The 13992-nt window shown below is 38.4% G+C and overlaps 1 long non-coding RNA gene across 2 annotated transcripts in view; it reads right to left on the bottom strand.

Annotated features, from left to right (window-relative positions):
• Positions 1 to 13992, bottom strand: part of LOC145542561 (uncharacterized) — a 28268-nt gene that overhangs the window by 6327 nt on the left and 7949 nt on the right. The window contains exons 4-5 of one of the 2 annotated variants that reach the window (XR_014079941.1): positions 12308 to 12436; positions 9178 to 10301 (exon numbers count right to left, since the gene is read on the bottom strand). This is a non-coding gene — a long non-coding RNA (uncharacterized LOC145542561). Of the gene's footprint in view, positions 1 to 9177; positions 10302 to 12307; positions 12437 to 13992 lie in introns of those variants that run through there. The other variant, XR_014079940.1, reaches the window with a different exon arrangement.

Genomic DNA, 13992 nt, shown 5'->3' with positions numbered 1-13992 from the left:
CCACTAACACCAAAGAAGCTGAAACAGTTCATATATGAAGACCTCCAAGACCTAGAATTAACAGCATAAAAACAAAAAGAGAGATATCCTTTTCATTACAGGGGATTGGAATGCAAACTAAGGAGTCAAGAGATACCTAAAGTAACAGGCAAGTTTGGCCTTGGAGTACAAAATGAAGCAGGGCAAAGGCTAACAGAGTTTTGTCAAGAGAATGCACAGGTCATAGCAAACACCCTTTCCAACAACACAAAGGATGACTCTATACATGGACATCACCAAATAGTCAATACTGAAATCAGATTGATTATATTCTTTGCAGCCGAAGATGGAGAAGCTCTGTACAGTCAGCAAAGAAAAGACCTGGAGCTGACTGGCTCAAATCATCAGCTCTTTATTGCAAAATTCAGGCTTAAATTGAAGAAAGTAGGGAAAACCACTAGGCCATCAGGTATGATCTAAACCAAATCCCTTATGACTCTAAGTGGGAGTGACAAATAGATTTAAAGGATTAGATCTCACAGAGTGCCTGAAGAACTGTGGACACAGGTTCATAACATTGTACAGGAGATGGTGACCAAAACCATACCAAGGAGAAAGAAATTCAAGGCAAAATGGTTGGCTGAGGAGGGCTTACAAATAGCTGAGAAAAGAAGAGAAGCAAAGGAGAAAGGGAAATATATACCAATCTAAATGCAGAGTTCCAAAGAATAGCAAGGAGAGATAAGAAAGCCTTATGAAGTGAACGCTGCAAAGAAATAGAGGAAAACAATAGAATGGGAAAGACTAGAGATCTCTTCAAGAAAATTAGAGATACCAAGGGAACATTTCATGCAAGAATGGGCAAAATAAAGGACTGAAATGTTAAGGACCTAACAGAAGCAGAAGATATTAAGAAGAGGTGGCAAGAATACACAGAAGAACTGTTCAAAAAAGGTCTTCATGACCTGGATGACCACAAAGGTGTGGTTACTCACCTAGAGCCAGACATCTTGGAGTGTGAAGTCAAGTGGGCCATAGGAAGCATCACTACAAACAAAGCTAGTGGAGGTGTTGAAATTCCAGCTGAGACACTTCAAATCCTAAAGGATGATTCTGTTAAAGTACTGCACTCAATATGCCAACAAATTTGAAAGACTCAGCAGTGACCACAGTACTGGAAAAGGTCAGTTTTCATTCTAGCCCCAAAGAAGGGCAATGCCAAAGAATGTTCAAATGGCCATACAGTTGGCGCTCATTTTGCATGCTAGTAAGGCTCAAAATCCTTCAAGCTAGGCTTCAGCAGCAGTATGTGAACTGAGAATTTCCAGGTGTACAAGCTGTATTTAGAAAAGGCAGAGGAACCAGAGACCAAATTGCCAACATTTGTTGGATCATGGAGAAAGCAAGGGAATTTCAGGAAAACATCTACTTCTGCCTCACTGATTATGCTAAATAAAGCCTTTGTGTGGTTCACAACAAACTGTGGGAAATTCTTAAAGAGATGGGTATACCAAACCACCTTACCTGCCTGGAGAAACATGTATGCAGGTCAACAATTAACAGTTAGAATTGGACATGGAAGAGTTAGAATTGGCCGGGTTCAAACTTGGGAAGGGAGTGCATTAAGGCTGTACTATTGTTACCTTGCTTATTTAACTTATATTCAGAGTACATGTGAAATGCCGGGCTGAGTGAATCACTAGCTGGAATCAAGATCACTGAGAGAAATAACAACATCTTCAGACATGCAGATGATACCACTCTAATGGCAGAAATTGAAGAGCTAAAGAGCCTCTTGATTAGAGCTTCTTGATGAGGCTGAAAGAAGAGAGTGAAAAAGCTTGCTTAGAGGCTTCTGGTTCAAGATGGTAGAGTAGAAGGATGTGCGCTCATCTCCTTCTGTGAGAGCACCAAAATTGCAACTAGCTGTTGGACAGCTGGTTCAACAGGAGGATGCTGGAATCCACCAAAAAAAAGATACCCCATGTCCAAAGACATAGAAGAAGCCACAACAAGAAGGTAGGAGGGGTGCAACCACAATATAATCAAATCCCATACCTGCTGGGTGGGTGACCCACAAACTGGAGAACAGTAATAGCAAAGAAGTTCTCACACTGTTTGAAGGTTCTGAACCCCATGTCAGGCTTCCCAGCCTGGAGATCTGACAAAGGGACTGCGAATCCCCAGGGAATCTGACCTTGAAGGCCAATGGGATTTGATTATAGGACTTCCACAGGACTGGGGAAAAGAAGGACTCCAGTCTTGGAGTGCACAAACAAAATCTTGCATACACCAAGACCCAGAGGAAAGGAGCAGTGACCCCACAGGAGACTGAACCCAAACTACCTACAAGTGTTGGAGGGTCTCCTGTGGAGAACTGGGTCAGCAGGGGCTCACCTCAGCAATAGGGGCATTGGCAGCAGTAGTCAAGGAAGGGCTCCCTTCTCATAAGCCCTCTTTTATGTTGCCACTAACATGAGATCCGAGGGCTGGGTCGCCTCAAGCCAAACAACTACCATTTCATTTCAGTTCAGTTGCTCAGTCGTGTCTGACTCTGCGACCCCATGGGCTGCAGCATGCCAGGCTGCCCTGTCCATCACTAACTCCTGGAGTATACTCAAACTAATGTTCGTTGAGTCGGTGATGCCATCCAACCATCTCATCCTCTGTCGTCCCTTTCTCCTCCCACCTTCAATCTTACCCAGCATCAAGGTCTTTTCAAATGAGTCAGCTGTTCGTATCAGGTGGCCAAAGTATTGGAGCTTCAGCTTCAACATCAGTCCTTCCAAGGAGTATTCAGGACTGATTTCCTTTAGGATGGACTGGTTGGATTTCCATGCAGTCCAAGGGACTCTCAAGAGTCTTCTCCAACACCATAGTTCAAAAGCATCAATTCTTCGGTGCTTAGCTTTCTTTATAGTCCAACTGTCACATCTATTCATGATTACTGGAAAAACCATAGCTTTGACTAGACAGACCTTTGTTGGCAAAGTAATGTCTCTGCTTTTTAATATGCTGTCTAGGTTGGTCATAATTTTTCTTTCAAGGAGCAAGCATCTTAATTTCATGGCTTCAGTCACCATCTGCAGTGATTTTGGAGCCCAAAAAAGTAAAGTCTGACACTGTTTCCACAGTTTCCCCATCTGTTTGCCATGAAGTGATGGGACCACATGCCATGATCTTAGTTTTCTGAATGTTGAGTTTTAAGCCAACTTTTTCACTTTCCTCTTTCACTTTCATCAAGAGGCTCTTTAGTTCTTCTTCACTTTCTGCCATAAGGGTGTGTCACCTGCATATCTGAGGTTATTGTTATTTCTCCCGGAAATCTTGATTCCAGCTTGTGCTTTATCCAGCCCAGCGTTTCTCATGATGTATTCTGCATTTAAGTAAATAATCAGGGTGACAATATACAGCCTTGACATATTCCTTTTCCTATTTGGAACCAGTCTGTTGTTCTATGTCCAGTTCTAACTGTTGATTCCTGGCCTGCGTACAGGTTTCTCAGGAGGCAGGTCAGGTGGTCTGGTATTCCCATCTGTTTCAGGATTTTCCATAGTTTGTTGTGATCCACACAGTCAAAGGCTTTGGCGTAGTCAATAAAGCAGAAATAGATGTTTTTCTGGAACACTCTTGTTTTTTCGATGATCCAACAGATGTTGGCAATTTGATTTCTAGTTCTTCTGCCTTTTCTAAATCCAGCTTGAACATCTGGAAGTGCACAGTTCACATACTGTTGAAGCCTGGTTTGGAGAATTTTGAGCATTTCTTTGCTAGCGTGTGAGATGAGTGCAACTGTGTGGTAGTTTGAGTGTTCTTTGGCATCGCCTTTCTTTGGGATTGGAATGAAAACTGAACTTTTCCAGTCCTGTGGCCACTGCTGAGTTTTCCAGATTTGCTGGCATATTGAGTGCAGCACTTTCACAGCATCATCTTTTAGGATTTGAAATAGCTCAACTGGAATTCCATCACCTCTACTAGCTTTGTTCATAAGGCCCACTTGACTTCACATTCCAGGATGTCTGTGTCTAGATGAGTGATTACACCATCGTGATTATCTGGGTCTTGAAGATCTTTTTTTGTACAGTTCTTCTCTGTGTTCTTGCCACCTCTTCTTAATATCTTCTGCTTCCATTAGGTCCATACCATTTCTCTCCTTTATTGAGCCCAACTTTGCATGAAATGTTCCCTTGGTATCTCTAATTTTCTTGAAGAGATTTCTAATCTTTCCCATTCTATTGTTTTCCTCTATTTCTTTGCATTGATCACTGAGGAAAGCTTTCTTATATCTCCTTGCTATTCTTTGGAACTCTGCATTCAAATGGATATATCTTTTCTTTTTTCCTTTGCCTTTCACTTCTCTTTTTCAGAGCTCTTTGTAAGGCCTCCTCCGACAACCATTTTGCCATTTTGCATTTCTTTTTCTTGGGGATGGTCTTGATCCCTACCTCCTGTACAGTGTCATGAACCCCCATCCATAGTTCTTCAGGCACTCTATCAGATCTAATCCCTTGACTCTATTTTTCACTTCCACTATATAATTGTAAGGAATTTGATTTAGGTCATACCTGAATGGTCTAGTGGTTTTCCCTACTTTCTTCAATTTGAAGTCTGAATTTGGCAATAAGGAGTTCATGATCTGAGCCAGTCAGCTCCCAGTCTTGTTTTTGCTGACTGTATAGAGCTTCTCCATCTTTGGCTGCAAATAATATAATCAATCTGATTTCAGAGATAGTAGATAATCAAGTACCAGAGATAGTAGATAATCACCCATCAGCAAATAATTAGATTAAAGCTTTACTGAGCAAGGCCCTCCTACCAGAGCAAGACCCAGTTTTTCCCACCACCAGTCCCGATCAGGAAGCTTACACAAGCCTCTCAGCCTCCTCCATCAGAGGGCAGACAGAAGAAGCAAGAATAAGCACAGTTCCACAGTGGCTAAAACGAAAGCCACATTACAGAAAGTTAACCACAATGAAAAAGCAGAATATCACAGATGAAGAGACAAGACAAAACCCCAGAAAAACAACTAAGTGAAGTGGAGATAGGCAACCTTCCAGAAAAAGAATTCAGAATAATGTTAGTGAAGATGATCTAGGATCTCAGGAAAAGAGTGGAGAAGATGAAGAAATGTTTACCGAAGACCTACAAGAACTAAAGAACAAACAGAGATGAATAATATACTAGAAGGAGTCAACAGCAGAATAACTGAGGCAGAAGAATGGATAAATGACCTGGAGGACAGAATGGTGGAAATCACTGCTGCAGCACAGAATATAGAAAAAAGAATGAAAAGAAATGAAGGCAGCCTAAGAGACCTCTGGGACAGCATTAAACGCACCAACATTCGCATTATAAGGGTCCCAGAAGGAGAACAGAGAGAGAAAGGACAATGAGAAAATATTTGATGAGATAATAGCTGAAAACTTCCCCAACATGGGAAAGGAAATAGTCAACCAAGTCCAGGAAGCACAGAGAGTCCCAGTCAGTGTAAACCCAAGGAGGAACACATCAAGACACATAATAATCAAACTGACAAAAATTAAAGGTAAAATATTAAAAGCAACAAGGGAAAAATGACAACACAGAAGTGAACTCTCATCAGGCTATAGCTGATTTCTCAACAGAAACTACAAGCCAGAAGGGAATGGCATAGCTATATATTTAAAGTGATGAAAGGAAAGAACCTATAACCAAGAATACTCTACCCAGCAAGACTGTCTTTCATATTTGGTGGAGATATCAAAAGCTTTCCAGGCAAGCAAAAGTTGTGAGAATTCACCACCACCAAGCCAGCTTTACAACAAATGCTAAAGGAACTTCTCTAGGCAGGAAACACAAGAGAAGGAAAAGACCTACAGAAAATAAACCCAAAACAATTAAGAAAACAGGATCATCAGTTCAGTTCAGTCTCTCAGTCATGTCCGACTCTTTGCGACCCCATGAACCACAGCACGCCAGGCCTCCCTGTCCATCACCAACTCCCAGAGTCCACCGAAACCCATGTCCATTGAGTCGGTGATGCCATCCAACCATCTCACCCTCTGTCGTCCCCTTCTCCTCCTGCCCTCAATCTTCCCCAGCATCAGGGTCTTTTCAAATGAGTCAGGTCTTCGTATCAGGTGGCCAAAGTATTGGAGTTTCAGCTTCAACATCAGTCCTTCCAATGAATATTCAGGGGTGATTTCCTTTAGGATGGACTGGTTGGATTTCCTTGCAGTCCAAGGGACTCTCACGAGTCTTCTCCAACACCACAGTTCAAACGCATCCATTCTTCGGTGCTCAGCTTTCTTTATAGTCCAACTCTCACATCCGTACATGACCACTGGAGAAACCATAGCCTTGACTAGATGGACCTTTGTTGACAAAGTAATGTCTCTGCTTTTCAATATGCTGTCTAGGTTGGTCATAACTTTCCTTCCAAGGAGTAAGCATCTTTTAACTTCATGGCTGCAGTCACCATCTGCAGTGATTTTGGAGCCCAGAAAAATAAAGTCAGCCACTGTTTCCACTGTTTCCCCATCTATTTGCCATGAAGTGATGGGACCGGATGCCATTATCTTCGTTTTCTGAATAGGATCATATATATTGATAATTACCTTAAATGTAAATGGATTAAATGCACTAACCAAAAGATACAGACAGGCTGGACAGATGAAAACATGTGGTTGTATGCATTTCCACTTACCACATCAGTCTACTTGACCCTCCCCAAATTGTTTATGTAATTATTTTATATTGTTACGTTAATCATGTTCCCATGATTAACTAATTATCTAATTTTTTGTCGTCTATTGATTGTGAAAACTGATAAAATATCTTACGATTGTGATTATGTTAACTATTATTCACTCAATACCATTGTATCATAATTGTTCAACAGAAAAGTAATAGAACTTTTTATCACCAAAACTACCATGTAATAATAAAACCTGTAACCACTTTTTAAAATGCAGATGCATATCAGAATTATCTTGGAAATTTTTTGGAAAATACAAATGCCAGGGTATTGCTTTTTCTTTTGCCAGGGCTCCAGGTATCTTTCTAAGGAGCAGCCATGTTTAAAAACAACTGGACTATATGATGATATTTTACTTTTATCTAGTTTGTTTCACTTTTTCTATTTCATATTCAGTGCTCCCATTTCATTTAGTTTATATTTTCCAATTTCTCCATCTCTTTGTTTTTTTAATGTTCTTTCTCAAGCCTTTATCAAGCATAGTAGAAAAGCTTTTGTATACATATATATAAATAATTTTAATATATAAGAAAACTTACGTATTTTTGCCTAACTAAAAAATTTATGACATTTTGATTTCACTTGTTTGACTTACTATGAATAGAATGTTAGATTTCTAATTTTAAAAAACAGATGTGCAACAAGCAACAAAGGTTTACTCTATAGCATAGAGAACTATAGTCACTATCTTGTAATAACCTATAATGAAAAATAATTTCAAAAATAATATGTATGTATAACTGAATCACTTTGCTGTGCACCTTAAACACTGTACATCAACTATACTTCAATCAAATGTATATATTAAGAAAAATAAAATGTAAAAAAAGAAAAAGCTGGCTTAAACTCAACATTCCAAACACTAACATCATGGCATCTTATCCCATCACTTCATGGCAAATAGATGTGGGAAAAGTGGAAACAGTGCCAGATTTTATTTTCTTGGGCTCCAGAATCACTGCAGATGGTGACTGCAGCCATGAAATTAAAAGACACTTGCTCCTTGGAAGAAAAACTATGACAAACCTAGACAACATAGTAAAAAGCAGAGACATCACTTTGCCAACAAAGGTCCGTTTAGTCAAAGCTATGGATTTTCCAGTAGTCATGTATGAATGTGAGAGTTGAACCATAAAGAACGCTGAATGCCAAAAAATGGATGCTTTTGAATTGTGCTGGAGAAAACTCCAGTCAATTCTAAAGGAAATAAACCCTGAATATTCATTGGAAGGACTGATGCTGAAGCTGAAGCTCCAGTCCTTTGGCCACCTGATGCAAAGAGCTGACTCACTGGAAAAGACCTTGATGCTGGGAAAGAGGATTGAGTGCAGGAGAAGGGAGCAACAGCAGATGAGATGGTTGGATGGCATCACCAACTCAATGGACATGAGTTTGAGCAAACTCCAGGAGATAGGGAAGCATGGAGTGCTGCAGTTCATGGGGTCACAAAGAGTCAGCCACAACTTAGCAACTGAACAAGGCAATTGCTAGTCTTTGTATAGACCCTCCACATAGTGTTTGCTGTTTGGGATAAGAGCTATTCTAGTTACCGTTTTTTTTTTTTTTTTTTAATTGGAGGCTAATTACAGTATTGTGGTGGTTTTTGCCATACATTCACATGAATCAGCCATGGGTGTACATGTGTTCCCCATCCTGAACCTCCCTCCCACCTCCTTCCCCATTCCATCCCTCAGGGTCATCCCAGTGCACCAGCCCTGAGCACCTTGCCTCATGCATTGAACCTGGACTGGCGATCTATTTCACATATGATAATATACATGTTTCAATGCTATTCTCTCAAATCATCCCACCCTCGCCTTCTCCCACAGAGTCCAACAGTCTGTTGTTTACATCTGTGTCTCTTTTGCTGTCTCGCGTGTAGGGTCATTGTTACCATCTTTCTAAATACCATATATATGCATTAATATACTGTATTGGTGTTTTTCTTTCTGACTTACTTTGCTCTATATAATAGGTTCCAATTTTCTAGTTATCGTTTTTTATATCCTAATGACAAGTACCAAACTCATGCTACTGTTGATACTGATGTTGTTGTTTTTCAGTTGCTAAGTCGTGTCCAACTCTTTGTGATTGCATGGACTATAGCCCACCAGGCTCCTCTGTCCATGGGATTCTCCAGGCAAGACTGCTGGAGTGAGTTGCCATTTCCTTCTCCAGGGGATCTTCCTGGACCAGAGGCTGAACCCACAGCTCCTGTATTAGCATGCAAACCCTTTACCACTGAGCTACCAGGGAAGCCCAATTTTTATACTAAGAGAATGTGTTATTCCAAGATAAATGGATCACTATCATAATTGCCTACTGAAGTGTCCTTAGCTCAAAAATTCTAACAGTGCCCACAATTAAATATAGCTTAATATCACTGAAATGAATTTAATCACAACACTTATTTTGATAACTATTAGGTTAGTACAAACGTAATTGCAGTTTTGGACCATGAATTTTAAATCATTATAACTAGACTCGAACACATCTTTATTAATCAAAATAGGAACCATTAGAATCAACACATTTTTGCCAATGAGAAATGTTTGCTTGTTTCTGTAGTGTAAAAATCTGTGCTTCGGGATTCGACAAACTTCGAAAGCATTTTCTGCCTCCTGCTAGAAGTGTTTTGGAAGTGTTTTGCCTGCAAAAAATTGTCGAGATGCTTGAAGAAGTCAAGTGACTATAGTAGTGAGAGGTCAGGTGAATATAGTGGATGAGGCAAAACTTCATAGCTCAATTTGTTCAACTTTTTAAGCGTTGGTTGTGCAACATGTAGTCAGGCATTGTCATGGAGAAGAATTGCCCATTCTGTTGACCAGTGCCAGCTGCAGGTGTTGTAGTTTTCAATGCATCTCATCAATTTGTTGAGCATACATCTCAGATGTAATGGTTTTGCCAGGATTCAGAAAGCTGTAATGCAACATTGTAATTATCCTCCAATTAAAAAAAAATTAAGAATTAAAAAAAAAAAAGCTGTAGTGGATCATACTGGCACCAAACAGTGACCATGACCTTTTTTTGGTACAAGTTTGGTTTGGGGAAGTGCTGTAGAGCTTCTACTCAGTCCAACCATTGAGCTGGTCATCACAGGTTGCCATATAAAATACACTTTTTGTCACACGTTACAGTCTGATTAAGAAATTTATTGTTGGTCGTGTAGAGTAAGAGAAGACGACACTTCAAAATGATGATTTTTTTTATTTTGGTCAGCTCATGAGACACCTACTTATGGAGTTTTCACCTTTCCAGTTTGCTTCAAATGCCAAATGACCGTGGAATGGTCAACACTGAGTTCTTCAGCAACTTCTCATGTAGTTGTTAAAGAGGATCAGCTTGAATGATCCTCTCAGTTGGTCATTGTCAAATTCTGATGGCGGGCCACTATGCTCCTCATCTTCAAGGCTCTCATCTCCTTTGCAAAACTTCTTGAAACACCACTGCACTGTACATTTGTTAGCAATTCCAGGGGCAAATGTGTTGTTGATGTTGAGAGTTGTCTCCACTGCTTTACAGCCCATTTTGAACTCGAACAAAAAATAGCTCTAATTTGCTTTTTGTCTAACATCCTTTCTCTACTCTAAAATAAATATAAAATAAACAGCAAGTCATAAGTCATTAGCAAAAAAAAGCGAGAAATGTGCATTAAAATGATATATAACATAATCACATTTATTTAAGTATATATTCCAATATCAAATGACAAAGTTCAACAAATCTAAAACTGCAATTATTTTTGCACCAACCTAATATCTTCATTTATTTTACAATACTTTATAAATACTTCTTTTCTGATTAGAAGACTATTTTATACCTTCACAAAGTATCCTTAAGTGATATGAGTAAATTCTCTATGTAACTGCACAATTGAAAACATTTTTTAACCCTAGAAGCATCTAGATCTGATATGCTATAGAATACCCATTGTTTTTATGACTTACTCCTGATGGTTAACTATTCTAGCATTGGCAGGTTGTTTCATTGTCAGTATATGTGTTCAATCTTAAGTCAATAGAATAGCATGTATGTCCAAATCCTGGAAATTGTAATAATCAACCATGCCTCTTTAGAGAAATGAGGCTTTTTATCTTAGAAGCTTTAGTTCATTTCCCTTAACTATAGATAAAAAGCTAGCTTTTAGAAGAGCTACTAGAACACCTGTACCATTTCTGTGGTCACATTCAAGCTGGGCAATTGATTTAGCCTACATGCTACTTCCAATGTTTTATTCAGTTTTATGAGATAAACTTAGGCTCCTTGATGCTTCCATTCTTCTTGAATCACAATGTACATGTGTGCTAAGTCTCTTCAAATCATGTCCGACTCTGCAACCAATCAGGCTCCTCTTTTCGTGGGATTTCTCCAAGCAAGAATACTGGAGCAGGTTGCCATGCCCTCCTCCAAGAGATCTGACCCAGGGATGAACATGTCTCATGTCTCCTGCATTGGCAAGGGGGTTCTTTACCACTAGCGCCACCTGGGAAGCCCTGAATCACATTTCAATTCAAATCATCTAAAGGCAAAGGACTGTATAGTCAAAGCTATGGTTTTTCCAGTAGTCATGGATGGATGTGAGAGTTGGACCACAAAGGCTGAGTGCCAAAGAACTGATACTTTTGAATTGTGGTGCTGGAGAAGACTCTTGAGTCCCTTAGATAGCAAAAAGATCAAATCAGTCATTCTTAAAGGAAATCAACCCTGACTATTCATTGGAAGGACTGGTGCTGAAGCTGAAGCTCCAATCCCTTGGCCACCTGATGCAAAGACCTGACTCACTGGAAAAGACCCTAATGCTGGGAAAGAGGATTGAGGGCAGGGGAAGGGAGCGATAGAAGATGAGATGTTTGGATGGCATCACTGACTCAATGGACATGAGTTTGAGCACACTCTGGGAGATAGTGAAGGACAGGGAAGCCTGGAGTGTTGCAGTTCACTGGGCCACAAAGAGTCAGACACGGCTTAGCAACTGAACAATATCTAAAGGCAAAGCAAAGAAGAGCTTTTTTAGACAAAAGGATTGGGCTAAACACTAATGCTCTGAAGTAGGCATTTAGTCATTAAGAGATGCCTTAGCTAAAATTTTTATATTTTCAAGTGTATTGAGCAAAGCAGTATCTCCAGCAGTCCTATGTTCAGCGGTGGATCAAATAAAAATCATTTGTTGGAACTCAATCTATTCATGGATATTTTACTTAACAGTAGGATGTTACTCCATTAATATGAAAGTTTACTAATATCTGGTTTTCTCTAGATAGTCACTTTCTAAATCATAGGATCTGCCTTCTAATTTTGTATGTCAGTGTCTTTTTTTTTTTTTTTAAACAAATCTTTACCAAAGTTCAGGGCTGGCACAAAGAAGGAAGTATAACATAATAATTTAGAAATGCCGCTAGATATGGCTATTTTCAGGTCCTTTGCAGTTTTTTATAGCCCTAGATGCCTTCCAGTTAAGCAGGTTATAAAGTAGCCTACTCTCTCTAGTGGGAATTTCCTTAAGTACACCTTTTCTCTCCTCAGAATTCAGGCCCCATTAATATTATTTTTAAAATCTTTCCCTTAGGTAATAATAAAATAAGAGCCACTTACTGTGCATAAAACCCTAATTTTCTTTAAATCTCTTAATAGGAACCAAGGTTACATTCTGTGAGAAGAAGCTTTCTCAACCTTCATCTGTAGGTTTGAAACCTCGATATTCTCGAAGCCCACACTTTCATCCTAGAAAAGATATCAGAGCAGAGGATTCAATTCTTACTCCACCTTCTTCCACTGATTCTGTTAAGTAGAGTCTTGGATAACTATTTTATCCAATATTAGAAAACAACTAGCACCATGTGCGGTCTGGTAACAAATATGAGGGATTTTGATGTGCCTAAGGTTAAATGTTTTTGCTTTTTTAAGGGAGGTAAAAAAAATCTTAGTAGCCAGAACATTGGAAGTACAGGATAAAATCATGGTTTCCTTTATTACTTCACACACACTTAAATAACACAGACTTATAATCTGTAACGAACAGAACAAAGGTTATATATATAGAACAAGTATCTTGATAAAGTTTGAAAAGTTTGGTCATCATCTGGCTCTTATCCACATGATAATGTCATATACAACCACTTAAAAACATCTTTGGTGTTTGGATTTTACAGTTTTATTCCAGATGTTTTATATTTTTTAGACACAGCATGGCATATATACAGAACATACATAGGAACAAGTCATTTGTTGCAATAAGATAAATTAAAAAAAAATATCTTATTAGGGAGGTAATGTCTATAGAAGATTCTAGCTTCCACATTGTTTTCATTATATTTAGGTGTGTTTATATTCTACTTATATTAAATATTTTTCATAAAACATTTCAAATTCCAGGTTTACATTAGAAATTTTGCCAGATATTAATATATAGACAATTTGTATATATAGTATCTGGAAATTTGTCATATGACCATGTATTTTATATCGATTACTATGGCCAAAGTTGACACTATTCTTAAATATACCTAAAGGTATCGCCATATCTACTTCTGGCCCTCTTTTGTTATTCATATGAGAAGTATAAGGGTTCTTATAGCATCTTAGCAAGTATAAGCATTCACTGCATATATCATGTACAATTCAATACACTTTTCTTCTCTTAACACAGTGACACTATCAATATTCCTTTGTATCTTTCATTCAGGTCTTAGTTTGTGAGATTTCTGGACTTTCAAAACATTAACTTTGACTAAGTAAAACTTAAACATAACATTATTTTTCACCTTTTAAATACAAAGCTTGATTGTCTGCTTTTACAGATTAGAAAAGTTTATCATTAAAAAAACACCACTAAGTAGAACTTTTGAAGTTAAAAAATGGCCATGCCAACTTCTCTTTAAATGCTGCCTGTTTAATATATATCCCAATTTTCTTCTGCAAAAACATATTCTTTTTAATAATAAAGAATAGAAATTATTACATAAATAAGAAATATTTAAACTGACTACATGGAAATTTATTATAGCATTTAGTTAAATTTGATTGCACAATGCTAGGAGTCTTATTTTTTTCACTATTTTAATTTCATATCCACTCAAATAACCAGAGTTGGTTTGCACCTCTATTAGGAAAGAGTAAGAATTACATATTTTTAAATTATATATTAAAACTTTCTTATAATATTAGAAAGAAAACCCAGTTATAATGAGTTAACTTTTTTTAACCCTGTCTCATAACGAATAATGAACTACCATTGATGCATATAGTTTTGGAGTATTTCACCAAAATGTTTCTGGGCT

Source organism: Giraffa tippelskirchi, chromosome 3 (genome assembly GCF_054371585.1).
Source record: "Giraffa tippelskirchi isolate mGirTip1 chromosome 3, T2T-mGirTip1v1.2.pri, whole genome shotgun sequence".
NCBI lineage: Eukaryota > Metazoa > Chordata > Mammalia > Artiodactyla > Giraffidae > Giraffa > Giraffa tippelskirchi.
This window is presented reverse-complemented; position numbering and strand designations above follow the sequence as displayed.